The 11,770-nt window shown below is 44.5% G+C and overlaps 1 protein-coding gene across 1 annotated transcript in view; it reads left to right on the forward strand.

The window, feature by feature from the left end:
* LOC129753661 (serine/threonine-protein kinase S6KL) overlaps positions 1 to 11,770 on the forward strand; it is a 225,540-nt gene that overhangs the window by 159,691 nt on the left and 54,079 nt on the right. The window lies entirely within an intron of this gene.

Here is an 11,770-nt window from a genome sequence, read left to right on the forward strand (position 1 = left end):
TTCAACAATTTTTGTTGACATTAAAAATTTTTGACAAAGTTATGCTTCGAATCACTAATCGTACTTCCACAGCCAGAACTTAAGTCTGAGTCCCAAAGAGTTATAAAAATATGTTTATTATTCTTCTTGTCTTTGTTCATGCTTTCATTTATGTTAACTAAGAAACATTAAAATAATTTAAAACATAAAATGGTCGGGCCTACTGTGCAGCACAGAACGCAGTTACGTCGAGGAACGCATCGTATGAGGCCTGCTGCAGGTGTTCTTGTGGTATTTTATCCCATGCTGCCACGAGATGTCGCATCAGGACCTCCACACCTTCATGTTTCTTAGAGCAGACTTCGGCCTCCAACATACTCCAAATAGCGAAGTCCATAGGGTTCAGGTCTGGTGAACTCGCCGGCCAATCGGAGCTCGAAATGAACGCTAGAAAATGTTGCGCAATCCAAAGTTGAATTTTATTCGCTTTGTGAGCCGGTGCCGAGTCCTGTTGGAAAACCCAATCCCTGGAACCGAAATGTCGACTTGCCCACGGTTCGACGACATTCTGTAGAACTAGTTCCCGGTATATATTTTGGGTGGCTGTCAGCAAGTCGGCATGGCTTCGTGATCTGTCTGGCAACCAAACTCTGTCGTTCTGCTTATTCACGAACTGCTGTACGGTGAAGAGTTTCTCATCGGTAAACACGATATTCTTCAACCTTCCTTCCGCGGCCCTCTTCAGCAGCGCCTTCTCTCTTTTTACCCGTTCTTGTTTCTGCTTCACCGTAAGGTCTTGAACCTTTTGGATCTTGTAGGGCTTGGTCTGAAGTTTATCCTTGAGGGTAAAATCAAAGTCTTTACAACGTCATCCGGTACCAGTTTCTCGGTTTTTTTCCATTTTCTTAACATGTCCTTCTCGTCTTTGACTGTCTTCTTGCTCTTCCGAAGTTTCCGTTTCATTATTGCCCTGTATTGCTCCTCCGGGTGCAGCTCCAGACAGTTTGGCGGGTTCACGTCCTTTGGAACAAAATGGACAGAATTGGCCTCATATCACTCCAGGAAACCATGCCAAATCTGGGCAAAATAGTAAAGCTTTGTCGTGCTGCTGCAAGAACGGCAAGAGGCGCTTCTCGAGGCACTTAGATTTGTAGATCTCGCAATTTACTGTGCCCTTTGTCTTGAAAGGCTCACTCCTCAGTCCGCAAGAGCAGATGGCCTGCCAAACGAGATATTTGGAGGCGAACTTGTACATTTTCTTCTTCTCAATTTTTTCGTCCACATCGAACTTGCTCTTGCCGGTGAAAAACTCCAACTATAGAATTAGCTTAAAATTGGTTTTTATAAACGTTTCTTCGTCCATCACACAGCAGCCATTTTTTGTCAGCAGCAGTCTTCTCGTAGAGCTTCCGTGCCCGAGTTTTAGTTGTCGATTGTTGCCACTCATCGCGGTTTAGTAAGTTCTGTATCTTGTATGTATGTAGTCCAGCTCTCTTCTTTGCATTCTTGACGTACATAGCTCTACGACATGCCGATCTTTTTAGCCAAATCACGGCTTGGGACGTTGGGATTGGCTTTAATCAACCGCTTAACCTTTCTCTCCGTCTTCTGGTTTTCCGGTCCTGGTTCCCGGAACCCCTTCAACACTCTTGAGACGGTTGAATGATGAATGCTCAACATTTTTCCCAACTGCCGGTGCGACAGGTCAGGAAATTCTAGGTGTTTGGAAAGAATTTGTTCTCTCGACTCGCGTTTTTTCACCTCCTCGTTGAATCGAAAACTTCGACTTTGAGTTTGACAGCATGCAAACAATTATTTATTTTATTTACATAGTATTCCGTCTCACGACATAACTTGACGAACATAATTCCTAAAATTCACTCGGTCCATGGCAACCGTTCTCCAATTTCTCGGACACCCCACGTTCGCCAGATAACGCTCCACTTGGTCTAACCACTTCGCTCGTAGGGCCCCCGCTCATCTTGTTCCTACCAGATTCGTAGCGAACACCTCTTTTGCAGGACAGTCGACCGGCATTCTCGCAACATGTCCCGCCCAGCGTATCCGGCCAGCCTTCACCACCTTTTGGATACTGGGTTCGCCTTAGAGTCGCGCTAGCTCGTGGTTCATCCTTCGCCTCCACACTCCGTTCTCCTGTACGCCACCAAAGATGGTTCTTAACACTCGTTGCTCGAATACTCCGAGTGTACGCAGGTCTTCCTCGAGCAATATCCATGTCTCATGCCCGTAGAGAACAACCGGTCTAATGAGCGTTATATACAGGTTACACTTCGTGCGAGGGCTAAGTCTTCTCGACCGCAGTTGCTTGTGGAGTTCATAGTAGGCACGACTTCCGCTGATAATTCGCCTCCGGATTTCACGGCTGGTGTCATTGTCTGCGGTCACCAGTGAGCCGAGATAGACAAAGTCTTCGACTATCTTCAGCTCGTCGCCGTCGACTGTGACCTTGTTATTGCTGGACAAGCGGATCCGCAGGCCAGCATGTACTTCGTCTTGGACGTATTAATCATCAACCCAATCCTTCCTGCTTCGCGTTTCAGTTTGCGGTAGATCTCCTCCACCGCAGCAGAGGATCTGCCGACTATATCAATGTCATCGGCAAAGCAGATAAGTTGACTGGATCTGTTGAAAATCGTGCCCCGCATTTCGCCTACCGCTGAACATCATGCAGGATAGACCATCACCTTGTCGAAGTCCCCTGCGCGATTCAAATAAACTCGACAATTCATTCGAAGTCCGCACACAGCATTGCGTTCCATCCATCGTCGCCTTGATCAGTCTGTTCAGCTCCCCGGAAAAGCCGTCTCGTCCATGATTTTCCATAGCTCGTTATGGTCGATCGTGTCGTATGGATTTGCCGTAATGTTAACACTTTGTAGGCGGCATTGAGGACAGTGATCGCTCGGTAGTTCTCACAGTCTAATTTGTCGCCCTTCTTGTAGATGGGACATATTACCCACTCCTTCCACTCCTCCGGAAGCTGTTCTATGTCCCAGATCCGGACTATCAATGGGTGTAGGCAATCGGCCAACTTGTTCCATTTTGATGAGCTCAGCTGCGATGCCATCCTTCCCAGGCAACTTGTTTCTATTCAGTTGGCGAATGGCTTCCTTAATTTCATTCATCGTTGGGAGTGTCTCCTCTACGTCGTTGGCTACGTCGGCAATGTACCTTCCCCCACCGTCTTGATCTCCTGCATGTGTGCCGTTCAGGTGTTCATCGAAGTGCTGCTTCCACCTTTTGATCACCTTTAAAATTCGGACTCGCTGCCTCTTCCGCTGTCGGTGATTTTCCACATTTCGATGGGTGCCTTTTTGCACTACTGGCGCTCGCGCGGCATTCTCTTCGTCCATTACCCTCCTACACTCCTCGTCGAACCAGTCGTTCTGTCGAGTTCGCTCCACATAACCGATGACTTTCTCCGCAGCGCTGTTGATGGCTGTCTTGATGGTATCCCAACAGTCCTCGAGAGGGGCTTCGTCAAGCTCGCCCTCTGCCGGCAGCGCTGCTTCGACCGATTGCGCGAAGTCTGTCGCTACCTCAGGTTGCTCTAGTCGTGCGATATTTAACCGAGGCGGGCGCCGGTTTCGTGCGTTGTTAACTACGGAGAGTTTTGGGCGCATCTTCACCATCACCAGATAATGGTCTGACTCGATGTTGGCGCCTCGACAGGATCTGACGTGGATGATGTCCGAGAAGTGCCGGCTGTCGATCAAAACGTGGTCGATCTGTGATTGCGTTTGGTACGGTGATCTCCAGGTGTACTTGTGCTGGAAAAAGGTACTACGTACGGCCATTCGTTTGGAGGCGGCGAAATCAATAAGTCTGAAGCCGTTTTCGTTGGTCAGCTGGTGCGCACTGAACCTTCCAATTGTCGGTTTGAATTTCTCCTCCTGGCCGACCTGAGCATTAAAATCCCCGATTACGATCTTGATATCATGTTTTGGGCAACGGTCGTATTCACGCTCCAGCTGCGCGTAAAATTCGTCTTTGTCGTCACCGGTACTTCCGAGGTGAGGGCTGTGCACGTTGATGATGCTGATGTTGAAGAACCGGCCCTTAATTCTCAACCGGCACATACGTGAATTGATCGGCCACCACTCGATTACGCGCTTTTGCATCTTTCCCATCACTATAAAAACTGTTCCAAGCTAGTGTGTGTTGCCGCAGCTCTGGTAGATGGCACGACCATCTGGGTATGTTCATACTGTGGAGCCCTTCCAGCATACCTCCTGCAGCGTTACGATGTCGAATTTGCGGCTCTTCAATTCGTTAGAGAGCACGTGGGTACTGCCCACAACATTTAGAGATCGGCAGTTCCATGTTCCAAGTTTCCAATCGCTAGTCCCTTTTCGTCGCGTGCCCATTTCCATCCGAAATTTGTTCTTCGTTGTTAGTTGCTAATGTTTTTTGTAGTCACGGGCTCGCAAGGCCCGCAGCTAACCCCACTATCTCGCAGGAGGACCGTCGTGATGTTGCTGCTTTGAGTCCCGAACACCACCAGGACGTTGTTGCACTCCGCACGCCGCCCGTGACATAAAGAACAGACGCGTACGAAGCCCCCTAACTCAGTCTGCATGCGACCAAAGCATCCACCGGGGTTGGGTACCCGATCCGCAGCTAGCACCACGGGGAGGTAGAGAATCGGAGTTGGAGACAAGATATGATATGACCACTACCCGAAGGTTGGGTGTATGGGGTCTCGAGTTGCACATTGTCTACCGTTCGCTAGAAGGAAAATCGTGGTCAGTAAACCATCAAGGCCATTTAAGTGATTTGAACTTTATGATAATTTGTTTTAATCATTTATATAAAATACACCATTAAGTGGATTTTTTTCGATCATACCCTAAAAGTATGCAATTAAGTAAACTGATCGTTACTGAGTTAAGAAAAAAATATATTGTAAAATGATCTTGAAATTACAAGCTTTCCAACGAATTCATTGAAATTCCATGAGATTTTGAGAAACTGAATTTTAAGATTTTAGAGGAAAGTGTTTTTTTGTGTGTGCCGGACACTGTATGCTTCCGTTTTACCCGACCTTGAATTGTCCATCTTTACCAACCTAGTAAATATTTTTTTCTAAACGTTTGTTGTTCAAGTCTTTTTATCAAAATTCGCCGATTTTTCTTCAGGTGGTCAGTGAGAAGCTTGATGAACATTCCACACCGCTTGAAATTTCCGGAAATGTTGCGACTTATGGGTTAAAGACTTTCTGAGTAGCGAAAATTACTTCAAATGGTGGCTTCTCAATGTTTTTGTTTGTTTTGTTTTTTATTATGAGACCTTGCTTCCTGTAAATCGACAAAGGGTTTCGTAAGTTTTGATACACTGAGGCAAAAATATTCACATCATTAGATTCGTGTCAAACATTGTCATTTTAGGAATATTGGAAGTGTTCGTTCTACCCGATGTGTCCGTCTTACCCGGCTTTCCCTAATTTAAATGGAGTTTTAAAAAAATACAATATGCAATAAATATACTTAAAAATGAGAAACTCCTGATATGGATTCAAACCTTTTTGAGAGCTCGAGCAAGGCCGATTTGATCAGCTAATTTATTAATAAAAGTGTTTAAGTGATGGTTTCAAAACATGTTTCAAAGAACAAACAAAAACAGCTATTGTAAAATAATTGAATGTGACAAACTCATATTGAATGGCTTATTTATATGAAGGGAAACGGCAGATTGAAGGGATACTTAAGAAAGGAACGTTCATATTTCCTGCAAGTCAGGATCAAAATTTAATGTTCATAAAAAGCAACCACCGTTGATTGTTTTGAGCTCTTGACCCAGGAGCGAAATAAACTGGTGCCCAGTAATTCATCGACGAGAGGAAAAAAACTATAACGACAGAACTAGACTTCAATTTATGCGAAATGCAATTAGCAACCAATTCAGCATTCCACACCGTGCTAAATGCGTGCATAGAAAGCGTAATATTGCCGTTAATAAAAGAAGCTCACAGCTATAAAGTAAAATGTGCAAGCACTAATGATTGTTATAGTTGAAGCCACGACACGAAACATAAACTATTTTCTTCATTTTACTGTCCACCACCGGTTTCCTTTCCCGATTCGCGCATTCTACCGTCATATAATCGAACAGAAATTCTCGATATAAATCACTTATCTTGTTTGGCATTCTTAGCTGGCTCTCATCATCGTTATCATTTCCATTGCCGGGGCGATGTTGCGCGTGTCTCCTGGCTGATGGTGCAGAACTTTTGTCCAGATCTGGATATGGCATCTGATCTGAACCAGGCAGCTAGTTTATTTTTTATCTCCGAGTCGGGAACTAACTGGTAACTACACCTTCTTTTCCGTCCTCACCAAGCCATGGAAAATTTCATGTTTTATGCAATTGAAAATTGTGGAATGATGCAAAAAAATCCATGAAACCAATTTGTCATCGAGAGGTGTCTCCTCGGTCCTTCGATTCATACCTTCGTTGATCTAATGTTGTCCACAATTCTCACGACACATGTACGTTTTAGACAGCTTTCATAATTTTTCATCAACGAGAATTTGTAAACAGTTCAATATATTTTATCTTAAGTTCATATCTACGAGAACAAGTTGTCCATTCCAGTAATGAACGAGAATGTGCAAATCCTTTAAAGCGAAATCTTCCTTGAAGACTTAACAAAACATCATACATAAATTGGAATGTTTGGGCTAACAGGAGTTCACCTAACACTGGAAATGGCACCAACGCTACTTCCTGTGCTATGCTTTTCATTTGTTTAATTTCTGGCGCCATACCTGGCTGAAAATCTAAAGAAGGAAGGAAGAAATTATCTCTAGAGGAGACTTGTCGAATTGAAGGGAGTGAATATGGTATTTTTTGTTCAGTTGGTGCCACTCGCAAGCGTTTTACTAATTGTTTTGCTAGTCGCTGGATGCACCATGGGGTCAGCACTGTCGAAGGGATGTCGAGGAGCTTTTGTTTTCCTGCTCATTTTATGACTCTTGTTCCCGTCGTGTTGTCTTCTGTTTGGACAAATTCGGCCTCATACACTTTACAGTCGGGAGGAAAGTTTACGGCGCTGTTTTTGTTCCTACACGATTTAAGCTGCATCTTTCCAGCTACCTACCCCTAAAATGGCTCAAAGAACATTGATATGTCTGTTTATCGCAAATGTAATCACGATAGAAAAAACAAAGCTTTATTATGATGCTTTTCCCATTTTATTGTTTCAAAACGATGATTGCTGGATTCACCTATTCTTACGACTCTTTCGGTGCTTTTTTTAGACCCAACCAACAGGTTGAGTTTCTAATGAGACTTTCATGTTGTCGTGATGCACGCAAAACGTTGCTTGTAATATCATTCGTAGTTGAAAGTTCGCGTATGGAAACTTTTAAATTCTATTATAGGATCTTATTAGTTGAGGAAACCGTTCTAAGAAAGGATGACAAATCCAGATGACCCAGATTTTGGGTCCTTACTTCCGTCGTACAAGGAGACCGAAATTGTCTCAATTCATTCCACCCTCTTCAGGGATAAATTAAAAAAAATGCGGGTGCGGTTCATGAAATTGGCCTTAGCTTACATCGAACGGATTAACCGCGCAGGATAATAGCAAACGTTGTCTCAAGTAACTAGTCGCAATAAGCCATGAAACTAGGACAGCTTTATTGTAAATAGAACTATCATTGCTTGGCTAATGTATCTGCAGGCAGTAAAATATTATAGGGGGAAGTGTTCCTATATGCGCATGTTGGGTAATATGCGCACACAGCCGATTGTCGATGTGGCTGGAGATTCATCATATCTTATCAGTGCAGTTTGAGGGTAATACGCTTTTAACACATGGCATAAAAAAATTGAATTGTTATATAAAGTCGAAAAAATTTAAAAGTTCAAACAAGATTTTTGTCAGTTTTGTTAAAATATATTGAACTTTAATTGTCGTGCGTACAGTGAACAAAAATTTCAATGGTTTTTCTTTCTAATTCATCTGGAAATCGGAAATTCAACAAATTGAAGCTTTTGACAAAGTTGTAAATGATAAGATATTGGAATAAGAGACAGGTTCTGAACGCCCATGTCAAGGCAGGTTAAATGCCTATGTCAAGAAAAATAGATTAGTCTTATAATTTTATAGTTTTCATCATTCAAACATTAAACCTACGCTCAAATCACGATCTTACAGCGAAAAAAGAAGAACTTCATACTGATCCGATAAAAATACGATATGAACAAAATATTACCATAAAATATGGCCATATGGCATACTTAACTATGTTTGGTGCACCATTTTCTTGCACCACCTTAGAGCAAGTTCACTGGTGTTGGGAAAAAATGTTAGAAATTATGACGTTTTGAAAATTTTACCATGCAAAAATGTTTTTAAGATCTTTGAGCGTTGTATTTTTTTACAGCACTGTTTCTATTTCAGCCATATCTGATAGAAATATTGTTATTTTTGCATCACAGCATGCGAAACTACAACACGTGTTGCTAAAAAACTTGAAGGCCACAGATCTTGAAAATGTTTTTGCATGGCAAAATTTTCAAAATTTGTCGTAAGTGTCGAAATTTCTACCACATTTTCCCAACACCAGTGAACTTGCTCTTAGTAAAAATGTACCTCATTGCGTGCAAATAAACAATCGAGTTTTTTTTTTTTGGTTACCCAGGTGGTAAATTCGAAGAAGGAATTTTACGAATTGTTCCCAATGCACGTCGAGTGCCGTGTCTATACATGGGAACAATGGGTCAACTCGTTATATACTCATCCGTTTATACATATGCCCTAAACTCCACCTGGGGCGTCAGACTAATTCCCAAACCGGTACCTGCCCTTAAGGCAATACTTCGGTAAGGGGGTGTCTAATTCACGCATAGCGCTACTTTCGCAACACTCGCCAAGAAGTTCATATTTTAATTAAATATCATCCTGACCGCCCAACATCATCTTCACGTCCCATCGGCTACGCTGATTCTTTTGCGCAGTTCATTTCATAGCTTCGGACTCTTTAAGCTTAGTAAAGTTAACCTACGTTATCCTGCGTCAATTGCAATTTGCGTCAGTCTCCAACTCCTTTGCAAAGCAGCCATTATCCGGGCGAGCCCATCACTGACTGCCTGCCATGTGTTAATGTCATCACACATCTTCTGCAACATGTTGTCCGCTGTCGTTTCTGGTCCACAGGCGGCGAATATGTTGGCACGTTCCTCTTCAAATCTTGGACAATAGAATACCACGTGTTCGGGTGTCTCGTCCACGTCACCGCATGTTAGGCAGACCGGCGAGGCCGCATGTCCGAACCTGTGGTGATACTTCATGAAGCATCCATGACCAGTCAGGAATTGCGTCATGTAGAAATCCACTTCGCCATGCTTTCTCTCCATCCACTCTTTGATGTTTGGGATCAAACGATGGGTCCACCTCCCTTTTTCCGAGCTGTCCCACAGCTGCTGCCAGTTAGCCATGGAGCTATCTCTGGCTCGTGTTCTCACGTTTTGCATGCCTCTATTTTCGTAGCAATATGAGTCCTCCACCAACAAAACCGAGATGGGCATGACTCCCGCTACAACGCATGCAGCCTCCGACGAAACGGTGCGGTATGCACTGATGACCCGCAAATTCATTCGCCTCTGTACACTGTTCAGCTTCTGCTGGTTACACTGGATGTTAAGACCAGATTTCCAGGCCGCCCCTCCATATCGAAGGATTGACGAAACTACACTCGAAATTATCCTTCGCTGACTACTTCGGATCCCCGAGTTGTTCGCCATTATCCTCGTGAGTGCGGCCGTTGCTGTTGCCGCCTTCTTGCACACATACTCAACGTGGTTTTTAAAGCTGAGCCGGTCGTCAATCATCACACCCAAATATTTAAGCTCACGCTTTGATTCGATAGTGCATGATCCAACTGTAATCCTGCCTGTTTGCGGTGAAATCAGGTTTGATATCAGGACCATCTCGGTTTTGTGGTGAGCCAACTGCAAACTTTTGGAGTGCATCCAGCTCTCTACCGCATCTACAGCCTCTGAAGCTCTTAGCTGGACGATTTCTGTAGAGTAACCCGTCGCTAGTAGCACGACATCGTCCGCGAAACCAACCAACTTTACTCCCTCTGGCAGGCTCAATGTCAGCACCTCATCATACGTAATATTCCACAGAACCGGGCCCAGTATCGACCCTTGCGGTACTCCAGCTGTAACATCCATTTCCTGAAATCCTTCGCTCGTCATGTATAGAAGCTTGCGGTTCTGGAAATAGCTTTCCACTAATTTGTAGAGATATTTCGGTATCCTCATTTTTATAAGCGAAGAAGCAATCGCTGCCCAGCTGACACTATTGAAGGCGTTACGCACGTCCAATGTTACTACCGCACAAAAACGGTCCCCTCTTCTCTTCTTGAGTCTGGCTTTATCAGCCGTTTCGATGACAGTTCGAATGGCGTCGACTGTGCATCGCCCTTTTCGAAAGCCGAATTGATTGTTGGACAATCCGCCTTCGCCCTCGGTGTACCGCTGGATACGATTCAATATCACCTTTTCCAGAATCTTTCCAACCGTATCCAGTAGGCATATTGGCCTGTATGCCGATGGGTTCCCCAATGGCTTTCCTGGTTTGGGCAGCAGAACCAGCTTCTGTCGTTTCCAAATATCTGGAAACATCCTTTCCTCTATACAAATTTGCAGTGACGATCGGAACATTTCGGGAAATTCCATAATCGCGGTCTTAACTGCAATGTTCGGGATACCATCTGGACCCGGAGCCTTTTCCAGCTGAAGGGATTTGGCGATGTCCCGCAGTTCCTCCAACGATATTAACTCCTCATCGCTCGTATCCCAGTCGTACGGGACTTGCGGCCAGCTATTAATAATATGATGAAAACAGCTCTCTCGTTATTTCCCTCAGTTTGTTGGGGCACATTTCAGGTGGTGTGCTACCGCTTTTGTTTTTTGCCATGACTATCCTGTAGGCATCGCCCCATGGTCGGTCATTGGCATCAAGACAAAGTTTCCTTAAACATGCCTTTTTACTCTCTTTAATTGCCTTGCATAGGTTTCTTTTCGCATTTTTGAAAAGCGGCCTACGCTCGTCTCTCTCCATTTGAGTTCGTGCTCTCTGCATGTTTCGTCTAGCGCGAAGGCAGGTGGCACGCAAATTCGCGATTTCCTCAGTCCACCAATAAACTGGTGGATGTGGGTTTCTACGATTAACTCTCCTCGTCATTGCTGCGTCACAAGCACGTGTGAGTACTTTCGTCAGGTTTTCCGCCGACAAGTTTGACAGGTTTTGCTCCCACTTCAAAACCTCGACGAAGACATTCCGGTCAAATTATTGTGTCCTCCAGCGTCGTTCACCTGTCATTACCTCTCCTCTGACTGACTGTGCACTTTCACCCACACGATAACGGATCGCAAAGTGGTCGCTATGAGTGTAGTCTTCGCTCACCCTCCAATTACTTGTCCATCTGGGACTAGCAAATGTGATATCTATAATCGATTCACGTCCCTCTCTATGGTAGGTTCTAGTATTACCTACGTTCGCCAGGTCCACATTCAGCCTTGCAAGTGCTTCAAGTAAACTCTGTCCTCTGGCGTTCGTATGGGAACTACCCCATTCCTGGGCCCACGCATTGAAATCCCCCGCGATAATAACGGGGCTTCGGCCTGTGAGCAAATCGACTATCCTATCCATCGTAGCGCTAAACTTCTCCAATGTCCACCTCGGTGGAGCGTAGCAGCTACAGAAGAAGATTCCATTGACTTTGGCTATCACAAAGCCTTCTTCATTTGATGT

The sequence above is a fragment of the Uranotaenia lowii genome, chromosome 1, assembly GCF_029784155.1.
Source record: "Uranotaenia lowii strain MFRU-FL chromosome 1, ASM2978415v1, whole genome shotgun sequence".
Taxonomy (NCBI): Eukaryota; Metazoa; Arthropoda; class Insecta; order Diptera; family Culicidae; genus Uranotaenia; species Uranotaenia lowii.